General features: G+C 36.5%; 1 long non-coding RNA gene across 1 annotated transcript in view; it reads right to left on the bottom strand.

Annotated features, from left to right (window-relative positions):
* The window catches only part of LOC103096853 (uncharacterized), a 284,089-nt gene that overhangs the window by 24,780 nt on the left and 240,674 nt on the right, over positions 1–18,635 (bottom strand). Inside the window, exon 10 of the long non-coding RNA XR_008915145.1 lies at positions 8,030–8,242. This is a non-coding gene — a long non-coding RNA (uncharacterized LOC103096853). The remainder of the gene's footprint in view (positions 1–8,029; positions 8,243–18,635) is intronic.

Genomic DNA, 18,635 nt, shown 5'->3' with positions numbered 1-18,635 from the left:
TTAATATTATACTAGAAATGCCTGCTTAAGCAATTAGAGGAGAAAAAGAAATTGAAGGAGTTAGAATAGGCAAGAAGGAAACAAAACTATCACTCTTTGCAGATGATATGATGTTATACATGGGGAACCTCAGAGAATCAATTAAAAAAACTAATAGAAACAATTAACAGCTTTAGCAAAGTTACAGAATATAAAATAAATTCCTAAGTCATTAGCATTTTTATTTACCAACACCAAGATTCAACAGTAATAGATAGAAAGGAAATTCCATTTAACCTAACTGTAGACAATATAAAATACCTATAAAAATACTTACCATAGCAAACATGCATTTTTCACATAAAGTTGGAATTAAATAATTGGAAAATTGTTAATTGCTCATGGATAGCCTGAGGAAATATAATAAAAATTATAATCTTACCTAATTAATTTGTAGTGCAATACAAAATTTATTTCCTAGAACTAGAAAAAATAATAGGAGAATTCATCTGGAAGAACACAAGGTCAAGAATATTAAGGGAATTAATGAAAAAAATTTGAAAGGAAGAGGCCTAGCCAAACCAGATCTCAAACCATATTATAAAGTGGCAATCATCAAAACAATCTGGTACTTTCAAAGAAATAGAATAGTGGATCAATAGAATAGGTTAAGTAAGAAATCAGCACATGGTATTGCATGACCATTAGTGACTAATAACTTATTGTTCAACTCAATTTTTTTTAAGGACAGGGGAGACATGGGTGTCTTACTAGGCAGTAATGAAGAAGCCAACAGATAGGGATAGATTAAAGATAAAAGTAGGAATAATAGGGGAGCACTCTGCTGCCAAAACTAAGAGGGGATGAGATAAGGGATGAATTTGAAAGTTGGCTTTATCATAAGGAAGAAGGACCATTTCTTCATCTAAGATGGGAGAAAGGGAGGAGATAGAGGTGGTGGTGGGGGCAATATTTAAGTGATGTAGGATAAAGAGGCGGAGAAAAGAGAGAAGCCAGATTCAGAGATTTTAGGCAAGAGTGACAAGAGCCAGGGTGGAGGTTTCTGGTATAGACATCATTACCCATTTCCTTCTCTACCTCTGTAAACTGGCTTCTGAACTTATTGCTTGAAAATTGCTCTCTCCAGGTTTAGTGCTGATCTGTTAACTGGTCAACCTGATGGTTTTTTCTTAATATTAATCCTATTTTATTTCTCTGAAAATTTTTGAATAATCACTCTTTCCTCATGCACAATATCTCCTGCCTTGATTTTCTTCCTCCTGGTGTTTCTTTCTTCTGAGTACTCTTTAAATACTTTTGTTGAATCATCTGCCATGTCTTGTTCTGAAAACATGAGTATTCTCCAAGGTTCCATCATGGGGCTTCTCTTGCTCCATGATCTTAGTGATCTCATCAGCTTCCATGGGTTCAATGATCATCTCTACATGGAAAACATAAAAGTCTGAATATCCAGACTTCATTTCTCTCCTGAACTTTAGTCCCTCACTTCCAACTATCTGCTGGAGTTCACTTGAATGTACCATTGGCATCTTGAACTTAACAATTCTCAGTTGGAATTCATCACCTTGCTTGTAAATCTGCTTCTTCTGCAAACTTCCATATTTCTAGTGAAGGCATCACTCTCTTCTTCATCACCCACATTCAAGACCTCATAGCCATCATTAATTTTTCTTTCTTTCTTCCTCATCTAGCTCACCCCCCTGCCAAAGTTGCCAAGCCTTTTCGAATATCCTTTTATAATATCTCTCAAATGGTACTTCTTTTTCCACCTATATGACCAAACCCTAGTCCATTCCCTTATCACCTAGCACATGGGCTATTGCAAATACCTTTTTTTTTTAATTCTTTCTCAGTTACGAAGAATTTATTTTTTTCTCCTTCCCATTTCCAACTCTCCCATTGAAATAAAATCCTTGTCATAGATATTCATAGTTAAGCAGAACAAATGCCTCTATTGCCTATATCCAAAAATCTATGTCTCATTCTGTGTATTGAGTCCATCTCCTGGTTTCCAGAAATTTCCTTCTTAGACTTAGCATCAACATACTGTCAGAATAATCTTCCTAAGGCACAGGTCCTTGTCAAAAATCTTCAGTGGCTCCTTACAGCCTTTACATAAAGTACAAACTTTTTCACCTGGCATTTAAAGTTTTTCATTGATTCCAGATATTTTATACTACTTTCTCTTACATATTCTGTGTTCTAACTGAAAAAAGGCCTACCAACTCTTCCTCAGATTTGATAAGCCATCACCCCCATCTTTGGATCTTTGAACAGCTGGCCTTTTATTCCCCGAGTCTATGTTGTTCTATCATCTACTGAAGCCTCTTCTATTCACCCAACTCTTTCTCAAGTTATTTTGCACTTCCATAGATGTATATGTATTACATCCCCTGCAGGAGAATGTAAGCTCCCTGAAGGCAGGGGCTCTTTATTTGTATCCTTGTATCCTAGAGCAGAGCAGAGTGCCTTGACTAGAATAAATCCTTTTTTAGAAGTTTCCTGATTTCAGTTAATTTTGCTTAGCTAACCTAATTCCCAACATGCTGTACTCTACCAACAACCCATGACTCTTAGGGCAATACACAAACACAAGGTGACTGTGAGTGGATTGAAACATATTGTCAGTGATAACTTGTACCCAGAAAGTGACATAAAAGACAGCAATAAGCATCAGAAAAGAGAGCCTGGGCTGAATTCAAATTGGGTCTCAGATACTTAGTAGCTCTGTGACTCTGGACAAGTCATTTAATCTCTGTTTGCCTGAGTTTCCTTCTCTAGAAAATGGGGATGATAATAGAACCTTCTTAGTCATTGTGAGGATCAAATGAGATGATAGTTGTAAAGTGCTCAACACAATGCTTGGCACATAGGAGGTGATTAAGAATGTTGGTTTATTTTCATCTTTTCTCCTCAGAGCGAGGGATAACAGATGGGGAATGGCAACTACCATAAAGGAACCCAAAGAATACTAAAATGCTGGAGAGATCATAAAACAATAGCTTTAGAGCTGTAAGGGAGCTAGGAGGTAATTGAGTCCAAGACTCATTTTACAGATGAGGAAATTGAGGCCCAGAGATTCTGTCTTGTCCAGATTAGTAAGTGACTGAGGTGGCATTCAAAAGTTGGGTTTTCAAACTCTTTTCTAGCACTATTCTCTATTCTATCTATCACACAACTTCCTGGGTCTTTTATGGAGCATTTATGGGAGAGTACTGAAAAGAATGGGGTAGCTAGGTGCCTGGGCAGTAGATAGAGCAATGGGTCTGGAATCAGGAAAACTTATCTTCATGAGTTCAAATCTGACCTCATACACTTACTAACTGTAATTTTGGACAAGTCATTTAATCCTGTTTACAACAGGTTTCTCATCTATAAAATGAGCTGGAGAAGGAAATGGCAAACCACTCCAATGCCCTTGCCAAGAACACCCCAAATGGGGTCCTGGGGAGTCAGATACAACTGAAACAAGCCAACAACAACAGACAAGAATGGCTTTAGGGATGGTTGGGTTTGATGATTACCAAGGAGAGACACAAGGCTACCTACATGGCCATCAAACTATTGAAATAGTCCATCACTAAAGGAAAGTCAAATTCTTATGTTATTTTCAGATATGACTAAAGTGATTGTGAGAACTTGCCCAGGTCAAAAACTATCTGTATTGACTAACAGAGCATGAGGAGGTAATTCATCCATGTAAAAATCACCTTTAGGAAGCAGTGCAAATAGTTTTAAAAGGAAACCTAATTAATACTCAAATATAATTACAAAATTCATTAATAACTGAACTATTTGTGCTGGGTCTACAGATCAATTTAATAAAATCAAATTGAGAGGCAGGATCCTAAATTTCTGCTAAAGCAACAAACTTGCCAACTGATAGCCAACATTTCACATCTTCAAAAGAGAAAAAACAAAACAAAACAAAGTAGGTAATGGCTCTCATGCAATAAGTAAAGAGTATGATAGATATCTGATAAAAAGGATAAAAAGGGAGCTAGATTGACCTTTTGTGGCTGACATCAGATCCTCAATTAGTGCTGGCATCTGAAGCCAAGGATGAATTTTACAAAAGTGCTGAAATCTTATGGTAAGTGCATAGGAATGTAATGTAACAATTTATTGGGAAAAAATCAAGGAAAAGAATATAAGGCCAACCGCATGTCTGAAAGATGAAATTAATTTTGATAAAAACTGAATGATTCTCTAAATGGGTTATAATACTCATCAACTGCAGAGTGAATGGAACAGAACCAGGAGAACATTATACACAGAGCCTGATGCACTGTGGCACAATCGAATGTAATGAACTTCTCCATTAGTGGCAATGCAGTGATCCAGGACAATTCTGAGGGACTTATGAGAAAGAACACTATCCACATCCAGAGGAAGAACTGTGGGAGCAGAAATGCAGAAGAAAAACAACTGCTTGATCACAAGGTTCGATGGGGATATGATTAGGGATGTGGACTCTAAATGATCACCTGTGTGCAACCATCAATAATATGGAAATAGGTCTTGATCAATGACACATGTAAAACCCAGTGGAATAACATATCAGCTATGGGAGGAGGTAAGAGGGAGGGAAAGAACATGAATCATGTAACCATGGAAAATCTTTCTTAATTAATGAATTAAATAAAATAAAAAAGACATCAATGACTGGATTGTTCTTCAAACACAGCTTTTTGAAACCTGATTAATATAAGCAAACTGTCTTAAGAAAGGGAAATCAGTGAATTAGTTACTTTTTACTATGTTTTCTTAACTTTAGGATCAAGTCACTCCTACTATTCACTTACTCTGAATTCCACCCCTTCCTGTATTCCTTTATTGTTGCCCAGTCATTTCAGTTATGATCAACTCTTCATGATCCCACTTGAGAAATAAATCTCAGCAAAGATGCTGGAGTGGTTTTCCTTCTGCAGTTCATTTTACAGATGAGGAAATTGAGGCAAATAAGGTTAATCAACTTGCTCAAGGTCACATAGCTAGGAAGAGTGTGAGCCTGGATTTGAACTCAGGTCCTCTCTGACTCCAGGCCCAAGTTCTCTATCCATTGCTCCATCTAGCTGCATCTTCTTAGTTCTCTAGAAACAGTCTCTGTCTCTTAAGCACTTTAATGGTACTGGTTTTGATTAAAAGGACAAGGCAAAATTCATTCTCCAAAGAGCTGGCAAGAAGAGTTCTTTAAGCAGTAATGGAAACCAACAAGTATCTCTACCAGAAATCTGTCTTCCCGTGGTCTCTACCTCATCTCCTCCCCTTATCTCCTTCCCCCAAGGCCCATATTACACGATTCACTCCAAAGCCTCAGGCATAATAACCACATGTCATACAGATGCTCTCTGTTCCATTGCTGGTATCTAACTGACGCCAACCCATTTAAAGTAATTTTGGCTGTTGTGCGGCTGTCAGTAATGTCTTCATTTCCTGAGTTCCCCTCCCTATTGTCTTCGGAGCCCACTGGGAAACAAGGAAATTGGTACCAGCCGACATGAGTCTGGTACCCCAGGAAAAATTTTTGTGTTCTTGTACTTGCCAAATTAGTCCTCTTGGAAGATTTAGTGTTGTGCCTATAACTCCCATGGGTTATTTTAAAAATGTATCACTTCGACTTCTAATCCTCACTGATGACAAGCATTTGCTACACTATAATTCAGTTCTTATTCCAAAAACGCCATTTCAAATACTGTAACTTGCTAAAAGAATGGGGAGTGCCTAAACCAGGATTAACAGAGAGTCAACTTAGCAAGTGAAAAGAAAGATAATTGGCAGAATCCAAGGGTATTTTCGTATTTTGTTCCAATGACGAGTAATTTAGTTCTTCTTTGGGACTGGACTATTTTGTGGGATTTTAATTTGTCGGACAACTGACTTTTCTCCTTGCTATGACTATTCTTTCTCTGTTTCCTTTTCTTCTCTCTGTTCATTAACCATTTGCCTTACCCACGGCTATTCTGGCCTCTCAGTTCTTTTTTCCTTTGAACTCACTGCCTTGGCAAGCTCAACAAGTTCTAAAAATTCAGTTTCAAAGTAGAGGGCTCCCAAATCTGCATCTCCAGTTGCCTGAAGACTGCTGTTTTCTCGTCATACGCTCTTTTGGGGAGCTGTTACTTTAACATGATTTTAGCCCTTCAGTCTTCCCTACTTTCTTCTTGGATCATTTCAGATTTCCTAATTGGATGTCTCTCTTTCTTTAGCATAAACAACAGCTGTGTAAATCATTTGTACTCAAATATGATTTTCAACCTGCCATTCTCTTGATGCTTCTCTGTGATTTAGCACAAACCACTAAGGAAGATGTATCTCTTTACAGAATCAAAGAATCTCAGAATTATAAGAGATTTCAGACAAGCTCATGCCTGAATAAAGCTCCCTGCTACTGTATACCCAAGTTTCATACAGCCAGTGTTTAAAGATGTCTAATGATTGGAAACCCATTCCCTCCTGAAGCAACCCTTTTCACCTTGATATAAATCTAATCTGGTATTGTCCTTGAGTCATTGCAGTCAGACTGATTCTTTGTGAACCCTTTTTTTTTGGCAAAGATATTGGAGCGGTTTGTCATTTTTTTCTCAGTTCATTTTACAAATGAGGAAACTGAGCCAAACAAGGTTAAATGACTTGCCTAGGGTCAAATGGGCAGGAAGTTTCTGAGGCTGGATTTGAACTCAGGAATTCCAAGCCCAGTGCTCTGTTACCCAGCTGTAAATTCTATTAACTTCATTCCCAACATGTTACACCAACAAATTGATAACGTAGAGCAATAGAAAGCTCTTGGGGATAATTGTTGTGAGTCTCTTAATGCTTCTTCAGTGGGTTTATTCTACCCAGAATGCTTTCCCCACTTTTTTTGGTCTTATTTTTTGCCTTTCCCTCTTTCAAAGACTAAATCAAAACTCACCCCTTTTATTTTTTAATTTTTTTTCAAAAACATGAATTTATTGATAAATTTTGCTTTCATATTGCCTACATTTACTTCTGTTCCCTCTCCTCCACTTTCTCAGAAGAACTGTTACATAAAACAAATAAATTTTTTAAAGAAAAAAGGAAGAATAGGAAAATAATCATCAAAAGATCAATATTTTGGAAAAATCTAATAATATATTCATTTTTATATCAGTGAGCTACCCTTTTAATAGAGATGCCATCTGCAAAGGATTGATGGTGAGGTATCAATAAAACTCACACCTTTTAGGAAACTCTGATTAACCTAACCCTAAGCAGTCTTTCATTCATCATCACTGAGCAGGAGTCATATATATGTCCCCTCCAATGTGGATTTGCAGTTGTTCTAATCTTAATCTCTCATGTGAGGAGGTTGAGTATGTCTAATGATATCATAAGCTGTTTGAAGGCTGGAATTATGTTTTCTTTTTATTTGCTTGTTTATTTTTGGTATCCTTCAAAAAAGGGTAGTGCTAGTTCGTGCTCGGTAAATACTGGTGATTGATAATTGTTCTCCTGGGGACAACATCCATGACTCACCAGAAAGAAAGACAAAAGAAGCACAACTTTTTTTTTTTTAACCTATAGACAAAAGAATACTTCGGCATCCATTCAGGGACTTCTTTCCTTAGTTAATATATACTAACACTATATATTTCTTTAAAAAGGGTCTTTAGCTAATACAGTAATTCGAAGAATAGAATCATCCTGCATTTTGATAGTTCAGAAGAATCTTGGAGAGGCTTTCCTCGGTAAAGCTAAGTGGTCTTCTCAGAGTCATACTATCACAATTTTCTTGTGATTTCCCGATTGACTTTCCATGAACCAAGACAAAGATACCTAATAGAAATGAACAGTGATGAATGAAGGCAAAATTGTGCAAAACCTTTGACTCTCAACTCAACCTCAAGTCTTGTATCTGACTGTATAAATGAGCAAATAATTGACTCTACCCATCCAGTCAAGAAGAGGCCACCAACACATTTTCTACTTGGCTGGCAGAATATAGACTTCACCTTTGGCCTAGAACTATCCAAAGGCCCAAGTAAGTAGGGAAAGGATCCCTAGTGCTCACCACCAGTTGAACATGCTGGAGCTCTGCCCTCATCTGGTGCATTGTGGTGTTTTGCCATTCATACTGGTATCTTCTAGCCTCTCCTCCAGTTCCCTCTGGTTTGAAGCTAGCTCCTTCCTCAGTATGACAATTGCTTAGTCATAACAGAGGTCTGTGCTGATAACTTTTAGATAAGGTTTTATAGGAGATTAAATCGGTTGTAAATTTCTTAATCTGGTGGAAAAAAGAACAAAATAATGCATCAATTTAACTTCTTAATCAGCAATTCAGTATTCATATACATAAAAGGAAAAACATTCCCAACTTTGAAAACATTTGTCTCTTTGGTTGTATGAAAATTTTTAATTTTGGAAATAGTTGGAAAAAAACAATTCACTCATCTGTAGGGGAAGAAATATAATGCTTTGTACACGGTAAGAACTGAATTAATATTTTTTTCATTTATTTGATGTAATTTAAAGTCTAACAAAATGGAAAGAACAATTCTTTATCATGGTAGGCATCAAGTTTTTAATCCCATCCTTAAAACAATGGCCATTTAATTAATTTCCATTTAATTTCTTCCCCTTTTTCTTTTTCTGGAGGATATAACAACATTATATTAGAGTTTCTGAAAAATGGAAACATTCTACAAGAACACATTCATGAATTTGCAAATATTGTAATGAACTGATAAGCTCTTCAGTGTAAAACTTAAAATAACCAAAATGAAGAAACTTGCAAAACAAAAACAAAAGATAAGAAAATCTTTCTTAAGAGGAAGCTCTTACTAATATGGCAGCCAAGTCCATTCCCTTCTTTGCTCCCTTCACTCTAATAGGCTTCATGATAGCTATCCTGCTACAGTGGTATCAAGAGCATTATAACACTCCTCAGGAAGAATAGTCCTGAGCATTTTCTGTGTAGAATTTTATTATGATGTCAATAATAACTAGTATTTATATAGCATTTTAAGTTTGCAAAGCACTTTACATATATTATTCTCATTTGATTATCAGAACAACTCTGTGAGGTAGGTGCTGTCATTATCTTCATCTTATGGATGAGGCAATTAAGGCTGAAAGAGGCTACTGATTTGTCCAAGGTCACAGTATTTGAATGAAGGTCTTCCTGACTCCAAATCTGGTGCTCTATCCACTGGATCAAGTTTATCAAACACCCCTGCCTGCCACCTACAATACTCCTCAGTTGGCCCAAACCAGATTCAAATGTAATTTAAAAAAATAAATAAAAACGCAATTGAAGAAAATATTAATCATGTGGTTTTCTAAGTCAGTATATAGCAGTATGGATCCTTAGGTATGGCTTAGTGGACCCCATTTCTGTGCGATTTTGATATCAAAGTTATAGATGACCTGAAGCTGATTTTGAACACTTTTAGGTGTACCTCTGTTTCTTGTTGGAGGTTCTAGTATGTAGGATGTTGCTTCTTTCTTTGTTGAGACTTAAGGGGATAGGCAATAGTTATCCATCTAGATAATTACAACCAACACTCAATTATTCAGGGTTTACAGAGTTTTGTGAATTTTCCAGAATTGGTTTCTTTTTTTCCCCTTTCCTTCCCATGTCCCACCTTTCATCATTTCATTGTTCATTTGATCTTCCTTCAAAGAATGTGGATGATACAAACAGATGAAACTCATATCTATTCATTTCACTACATGTTATGACAGCATTGATAAGAGGAAGGGGAAGGAACAAGTTGAAATTATTAGCTAGAATGAAATTTGGTTATTATTTGTGAATTTCAATTATTTTTCCTACTTCCTATTACTATGGAAAATTGAAATTGAATTATATTTCTATTCTAGGTGGACCATAAAAAACTACCACTATGCCATTCTGAAATGAAAAAGAGGAAAATAAAGTTAGAGCTCCAATCTTTGATATCCTTAATTTTTTTGTCAGATTCAGAGATATCTCAGAGTGAAGGAATGAATTTATAATTTGGACTCTCAAATCATTCCTCACTCTAACTTTAAACTTAAAAAGTAAGTGCTCTTTTGGATTGACTGAAGAACAAACCATCTCTCATTCTGAGTTTGTCGCTCATCTAGGATAGAAGTAAAATTTCTTCACTGATTTCACATTTCTGTTCATGTCACTTTGGGTGAGATATTTGGTTGGGTCTACGCCTGCTTCACAGGTCATTGGAAGTACAAGAAGAGTTCACAGCTGTCACTGTGAGCTTTGATTCATGTCTGGTATAGGATAGGAACTAAGTAAAAGTAACCCTGATTCTAGTGCACAATAGATGACTAGGAAGAAAACACAATGGTCTTGAGTTACTCTGTGAGTTATCTTGTTAATTTTAAGAATGCAAAGATACAATGATCCATGACAATCCCAAAGAACTCTTGATGAAAAATGTAATCCATCTTCGGAGAGAACTGATGAATTCAGTACAGATCAAAACATATTTTTTTCACTTTATTTTTCTGCCCCCCCCCCAACATGTTGAAATATGTTTTGCATGACTTCACCTGTATAATGGTTATTTTTTCTTCTTTTCTTTGTGGAGGAAAGGGTGGAAGGAAGGAAAGAATTTGGAACTGAAAATAAAAAAAAAATAAAAATAAAAAAGAACTCTAAGAGGAAGAAATTTGAAAGTTATTTCCCACTACAAAGGAGAAGGAAGAGGTTATAGGCCTCTGTAACTTAAATTAAATCCAAGAGAATCAGTCTTATAACCTGTTCATTTATTTGAATATTTCACAAAAGTTAAGTGACTTCAATTAGCTTATCTAGACTGTGACTAATAATAATAATAAAGATTTATATAATACCTACTTTTGTGCCAGGTATTGGGCTATGAACTTTACAATTATTATCCCATTTGATCCTCACAACAACCCTAAGAGGCAGCTGTTATTATAACTGTTATTACCCCCATTTTGCCAATGAGAAAATTGAGGCTAATAAATGTTGGAGACCAGATTTAAACTTGAGTCTTCTTGCTACCAGGTCTGGGTTCCATCCACCCTAGCCTGGGGACCAGTGAGGTACCTTTCAGGATTTATATATTAGAGAAGCTGGCTCCATATTTGGATATCTAGCAGCAAAGAACCCATCTTTGCTATGATATTGGAAGTCCATATACCTTGAGATCCTATGGGATCCTAGACCTGTCTGTCAGTCTTTCTATCTGTCTGCCTGTCTATCCATCTAATTCAGGTTTATATGGGGCCTATATATTTATTTATGCATTCCTATATCTCTGTCTGTCTATCTATGTATGTATATTACATGCACGTATATATCACACACATACATATAAATGGCACCCGGGAAGAAGAATTCCAAATCTGGAGAGATGAGAGAAAGAAGGATCCATTAATTAAATGAAATCATTAAATCCTTTTTTAAGAACAGCCAAATCAGAAAGGTGGAATGAGTGACATTTATTTTTCCATCAAAGGAAGCTATAAATCCTAAGTCTTCTTAGGCTGAGAGGTCGGCTCTCCTCCTGGCTCCTGTGCTGCCCAGTCATTCATTCCCCAAAGCAATGAAAATGGAGTTCTTCTCAGCTCCTGCACTGATGATTTATCCAGGTCATAGAGGGGACACCCAGCTAACTGAGGTTAACAGCTTTCTCAGTTTCATTTCAAAAAGACATTAGCATGGTGGCTGCATTAAATGCTGATATGCCAAATACTGATTCATTCACCTGCAGAGTTCGCTATAAGGCAGGCACCTATTTGACAGACAGGGCTGAGCTTCTAGCCTTTTCCTAAAGGGCAATCCCATAATTCATCTCCCAGTGCTAAATTATACTTGACACTTCAATGAAGACTTCAGGTACATTCACCCAACTGCAATAAGCCTAATGTAGAGGAATGTTCAAGAATGATAGGGGTATTTTTTCCCTCTAGATAAAGACATTTGGATCCTACACATGTATTAGTCCTATTAACATAACAGACTAAAGCAGAGTATAGTGAGACTTTGGAGGAAAACCACCCTTGGATGTCTTTGTTTACTCAAGGAGTTTAGTCTTCCACTGTATGCCATCAGAAAGACCTTATGGGATCTTAGCACCTTATTAGACTTCATTAACAACCAGAGTCTCATGCCACAGATTAATCTCTATTCTTTGTCAACTGTCTTAGTTGCGCAAACACCTTGCATTTCTCCAAAATCATAGCTTTCCCCCCAATACTGAAAAATGCTTGTCTAAGACCATTACTTTTTGAGTTTCATTTTTCTTCTTTGCCTTGGATTCTAGAAGACACTCCAAAAATTGAGAAAGAGTTCTCAGGAAGTTCCTCTCTACTTCTTTAGATGATCTGGAGACTGAGGGTGATAGAAACATATATGTTCTGAACATCTGGCCAAAAGGTGCTATACTGAACTTTGGTCTGAGAGCATTTTATACTCCTCTTCTGCACTTGATAGAATTTGAATTATAGGTACCTTATATATATATATATATATATATATGTATATATATATATATATATATATATATATATTTATCACAACTATTAGATTGTAACCTCCCTGAGGGCAGGGACTAGTTCTATTTATCTTTTTATCTTATCAAGCATATTGGACAGGCATTGCATCATCAACCTACTCAAGTGAATGAATGGATGTATGAATAAATAAATAAACTCTAGCAACCCAGAAAGTTGTAATGGTAGAGGGGAATACAGGAAGAAATTGGTAAAGATTCACAGGCAGCCTCTGTCTTATTAACACTTCCAAAGTAAGTACTCCTTAGAGAATTTGTAAATGAAGAGAAGAAAATAGCTTTAGGCATCTTAGATTTGGGGAGTATGGATTTCAAAATTCAGAGAAAGAAGAGATAGAATGCTATGGTCTAAACTTTTATGGAGAAGTTGCCCCATGAAGTGGGGGAGGGGGAACTCTTAGGAATGAAATTCCAATAACATGAGTGATTTCTCTGTGGAATTAAAGGAGAAGATCACTAAAAAAGTATGATCAATCAACTGATATGGGAGCTAGTTGATCCATCAACCATACTCAAGATCAATTTTAAAACTCTCAAGAGTTGGAAGGGATTTCAGGTCCAACACAGATCTGAACAGGAATCTCTTCATCATTCTCTTCTGTATACTGTTGCTTATAATAAATTTATAATCCATGAAAATTCAGAAATGTTTTACATGAGTTAGCATCTAGCCATTTCTCTCTTCCAATCTCATGCCTGTTAAATGGATTTTCTGAGTCCAATTGTAGCACTTTACCTTTATCTATATTAACTTTTGTCTTGTTCATTTTTCAGTCATGTCTGATTCTTTGGGACTCCCTTAGGGTTTTCTTGGCAAAGATACTGGAGTAGTTTGCCATTTCCTTCTATATCTCATTTTATAGATGAGCAAACTGAAACAGACAGAGTTAAGTGACTTGCCCAGAGTATCTGAGGCTGGATTTGAACTCAGGTCTTCCTGACTCCAGGCCTGGTGCTCTATCCACTGTGCTACTTAACTGCCCAATTACTAGATAAAATTTACTGCTAGTAATATAACATATTATTCTAGTCTGCTGAATGATTCAGTGAAAATGATAACCAACCATTCCAAGTTTCTGCTATGCCATGGATAGATCTTTTGGAAAATTTCTTTGGAGATCTTCTTCCAATGAATATGGGACATGAAATGGGACAATGGTTGACAATTTTTTATGCCTTTCAGGGAGTTTTAGATCCACCTAATTGTTCTGACATCTAGATCTAGTGAACATATTTTCTCTACAAAGATAGCAGGACTTTGTTAAATGTTAACAAAAATCTACCATCTTTCCATTTTTTTGAAAATAGGAACAGTATTATTAGGTTCTAGTCTTCCAGTACCTTTTTTTACTTTAAATAATCTTTCAAAGATTACTGGCAAAATCTTTTTAATAACATCCAATTGTTCTTTTAGTGCTCTCTGATATCATGTTATGAGTCTGGTAAACTGAAATCAATGAAGATGGCTAAATGCTCACTACCTGCTCTCTTTATTTTGCATTTCAACACATGAACAAATTTTTGTTCTATTGGCTTGATTTTTCTTTTGATCTGCTTTTCCCCCCATTAATTAAGCACCATAGTCCCTTGTCTGTGCTGAAAAAACATCTCTCCAACTCTAAGCCTATGGACTGACTTCTTATTCCACTGCATGGATCCAAAGCTACTGATCCCTGAGTCTTGGGTTCCGAGACTCAAATATATGAAGCAAATGGGAAATTCTAGAGGTTATAAAGTATCCAACTGCATTCTACTCCTTATATGGACATAGAATCAGAAGTTTTAAAAACCTTAAGTTCCCTGCAATCTTAATCAATGATCTTAAATCCCTAGAGACACACAAGTAGTTCCAAAATTATGTCGACCTATCAACCATCTGAAAGGTCTTTGAATTCAGGACAGACTATCAAGGGAAAACTTAGATGAGATCATGCCTTTTTTTTTGTCCTTGAGTTTTGTTGAACTTAGATATAGTCATTGGATCACAGATCCCAGGTCCACTAAGCTGTTGAAGCTAAAACAAAAGACAAGAACCTCTGCATTTATGTCCATGTCTATTTATACCATGACTTCTTAGTAGCTGTGCCATCTTGGGTATATAATTTAATATCAAATGAGTATTCATAAATGAAATTAACTATCCCATATACATGTTAGGGTTATCATTGTCTCAAAAGAGATAATATATGTGAAAAAGTCATTAAAATTACAAAGCACTATACCAACATAAAATATTATTCATTTAATGAATATTTATTTGCCCCTACTTAAAATTGTTATCTATTGTTCTCTTAATTTCATCTATAAGTGCTTTTCTAAAATGATTTACCTTGGCCAATCTCACATTTTGGTAGGTTCATTTTATTCAACTGCATTTTTTTTCTATTTTATGAGGTGATCTTAGAAGGATTAAAACTGAATGGCAAGCTCAAAAAAGTAACAGAAAGGCAAACAATAGGAATGAGGAGGGTGAAAATAAAGAATTAGACTGAAGAAACAATATAAAAGATGTAATTAAATAAATTTTTGACTGAAAAAGAAGATGAATGGGTTGTGTGACAAAAGCTAAGGATAATTAATAAACATTTTAGTGATGTCAGGAGAACCGAAACATCTTTGAAAGTTGGTTAGACTACCTGGGGCAAAGTAATGAAGACATGTATGAGAATAACGATGGTTAAATAGGTACTAATGGATTGCAATCTCTTCTATTGGTAGGAATGCCAACACCACTGTTGTATTAGTGCAATGGTGGTAGTCTTTTCCTTCTTAATATTTTGCACATAAATTTTTACTCTAAAACTGCCTTGGCTGCCATGTTTCTTGGTTTGGCCTGGAGATTATGTGCTTGTTGGCTAATGGATTTTTGGGGTTCTTTTGGCCTTCTCATTGTGGTCAACATTTTGAAATGGTTACACTTCCTCAATACATGGTGACAGTATCAGTGGTTTTCCTTTGGCACATTTCCCATTTTCTTTCTGAATCAACAGCTTGTTTGAAGAGGTTAGATTGGACAGACTACAGTCAAATACAATATCTTCTTTTCATCTTTATTTTTCCTTCCAGTTTGGCATTTTCTTTGATCTTTGCTCTAACCAGTTGATCTAACTATACACGTACATCTGCTTCTAAACTAACTTACATCTGTTACCAGTCATTTCTTATCTGTTAATGTAGAATGAATTTCATTTTTTATAATGTCATCATCCAACATGCAGCATATCCAGGGTCCTTCAGCTCATTTCTTGAAGAAGGTCATTGTAGTCAGGTTGCACAAGTGTTATCCCCTCTCTTTGTTGCCTCTGCCTCCTGGACTTCCTTCAAGACACAGCTGAAGTTCTACTTTCTACATAAAGCCACTCTTTCAAGTGTCCTCTCTAATGATCCTGTATTTATACTTACATACAGGTTTGTATTCATACACACATGCAATACATGCATGTACAGATGCATACATGTATATATAAGCATAACATATGTTACATAAATATACATTCATGTGTCTCTCATAATAGAATACAACTTCTTTGAGAATGAGGATTGTTTCTCTTTTTAAAATGTTATCTTCAGGGGCAGCTGGGTAGCTCAGTGGATTGAGATCCAGGCTTAGAGATGGGAGGTCCTGGGTTCAAATCTGGCCTCAGACACTTCCCAGCTGTGTGACCCTGGGCAAGTCACTTCATCCCCATTGCCTAGCCCTTACCACTCTTCTGCCTTGGAACCAATACACAGTATTGATCCCAAGATGGCAGGTGAGGGTTTTAAAAATAAAATAAAATAAAATAAAATAAAATAAAATAAAATAAAATGTTATCTTCAGTAACTTGCATAGAGTCTGGCCCTTAATAAATGATGGTAGATTGAATAGTATAATACATTTCCTTATCATAAATCATACACATTTTAAAATTTTTTGTTTTTAACTATCCATAGGATGGCTAGATGGCAAGACCAACCCTACCAGTGGTTCTTTCTCCATGTTCCCTTCCTTTCAACCCTCCATGGCCATGGGCTGTTTAGAGTCTTATTGGTTGTCAGTCAAGAAGGGTGGTATGACCATTCACACTTCTTGGATCAGATGGGAGTCATCAACTTTAGACTTTCTGGTAAGATGGAGGAGTATCAGGTCTGACCCAAAGATTTGACCCTGCATTCTGGGGTCTTCTAGGTCTTAATGTGTGTCCTGCCTCTATGTCATGCATTGGTATTTTACCTTCATGCATAACCTAAGAACTCCAGGGTCTGGCCATCTTCCTTGCCGCTGGGACCCTCAGAACATTCCAGACTTTGCTACCTGCTAGGCAGATGAATTTTCTTTTACATGTTGTCTTTCTGAATCAGAATGGGATCTCCTTGCGATCAGTGGCCATCTCAATTTTTACATTGGTGTCCCCAGGATGCATAGTAAACATTTAATAAGTAGGTTTCCCTCTTCCTTCCTTTTGTTTACCCATGTTTGCACTGGTATTTTCAGAAACTGAGATTCATATTGACTTGGTTTGGAGGACTTTGTTGAGGTCTTCATAGAATCTCTTTATTCCATCCTCCATAATGCATGAGCTACACACTCCCTATGGTGACCTGTTTTGCTCATCTTCATCATGGGCACTGTAAGGCACACTACTGTGCTTAACCAATGGTTGTTTAACTGAATTAACACGGAATTACCAAGTTTCCAATGAAATGATGCTCATTTTTGCTTTTGTATGAATTATATAATCAATTCTGCCACCTTTTTTGTTCCTCTCTGGAAGGGGAACTTGAAAGACATCCTTTCATTTAATTGAAACTATGACTTTGGCTTAATTTTTAGTTAGAATTAACATAGATGCGTGTTGCAACAACTCCTTAGTCGCTCTCTCTCTTCACATGTGGGTAGATATATACATGTGTGCATACTTATTATATTATAAATGTATGCAAAGATTGCCCATTGAGACTTCCATCAGCCGAATCCTTATGTGATGCTTTGTACCCCCTTCTCATTACTCCATCACCATCACAGTCACTGTGGAATCAGAAAGAGGATTTACAGGTCTAAACCCATTTCGTGTTTTTTGTACAGTTCACGGGTGGTTTTGGCAGGGAGATCCCTCATTTGACGGTCAGTCTTAAGGTCATTAAATTCCCCATTCTCAGGTAGGTTTGGCGTTCTGCATAGCAGACTTACAGTCCATTGTTAGGTCTGGGCTTGAAGCTTTTCCAGTTTTCTAGAAACCACAAGAGACTGTGCTTTGCTGGGATAGAGCAACTGAGAACCCAGGGTTATCTCCATGTCCCAGGGAAGGATCAGAGCAGGACTTTTTGAAATGGAATAGATCTGCTATTGTGTTGAGAGGGATTTGCTCCATTGGTGATTATGGTGGAACAAGCCAACACATTGGAGGTCCCACCTCATCTAATATGAGAGCATGACAAGGGGTCTTAAGAGAAATGGATTCAGGAATGCCTAAACTAGACCAAATCCATCCTGAAAAAAATCCCTATTAGACACGATACCTATATTGGGACACCTAAAGGTTATGACAAGTCATCCTAAGTTCATTAAAGCATCTCTTTATGGGTAAATCCCTGTGCTGGACAGTATGGGTGAAACAGAAAAGAATGACAAGTAAATCCTGCCCTCAGGGAGCTCACAACCTAGAAAGCAGGATAATATATGTACGTAAATAACTCTAATATTAATAGTTATACTGCAACTACCATTGGAGTGTGCCAACTTTCAGGGGAAAATTTCCTTTTTATTTAGTTCCTGTTTACAAAGCAAGTGCAAAAGTGTTCAAGTAATTTACCTGGGACAGGTTTTATTTTGCTTATCAGTGATATAAATTATGTAACTTCAAATGTTTCAATTATTTGGTACTTTAAAAAATTCCAACCATGGGATATGTTGGTTCAGTCATTGTTTACATCGTGTGTGTGTGTGTGTGTGTGTGTGTGTATGTGTGATTTTTTAAAATCAGGATTATTCCTAGCCACAACTCCTAGACCATTCTAAGTGGTATATTGTTTTTTGGTTTGTTTGCTTGTTTTGGCGAGCTGTACTATTCAAAGTAGGAAGTATTGCATCTAGAAAGAATTATATTCACCACAATTCTTATTTATCTAAGTTTCATTCCCCATAAATTGATT

This window comes from Monodelphis domestica, chromosome 1, assembly GCF_027887165.1.
Source record: "Monodelphis domestica isolate mMonDom1 chromosome 1, mMonDom1.pri, whole genome shotgun sequence".
Lineage (NCBI taxonomy): Eukaryota > Metazoa > Chordata > Mammalia > Didelphimorphia > Didelphidae > Monodelphis > Monodelphis domestica.
Note: the sequence above shows the minus strand (reverse complement) of the source record. Positions and strands in the feature narration are given on the sequence as shown.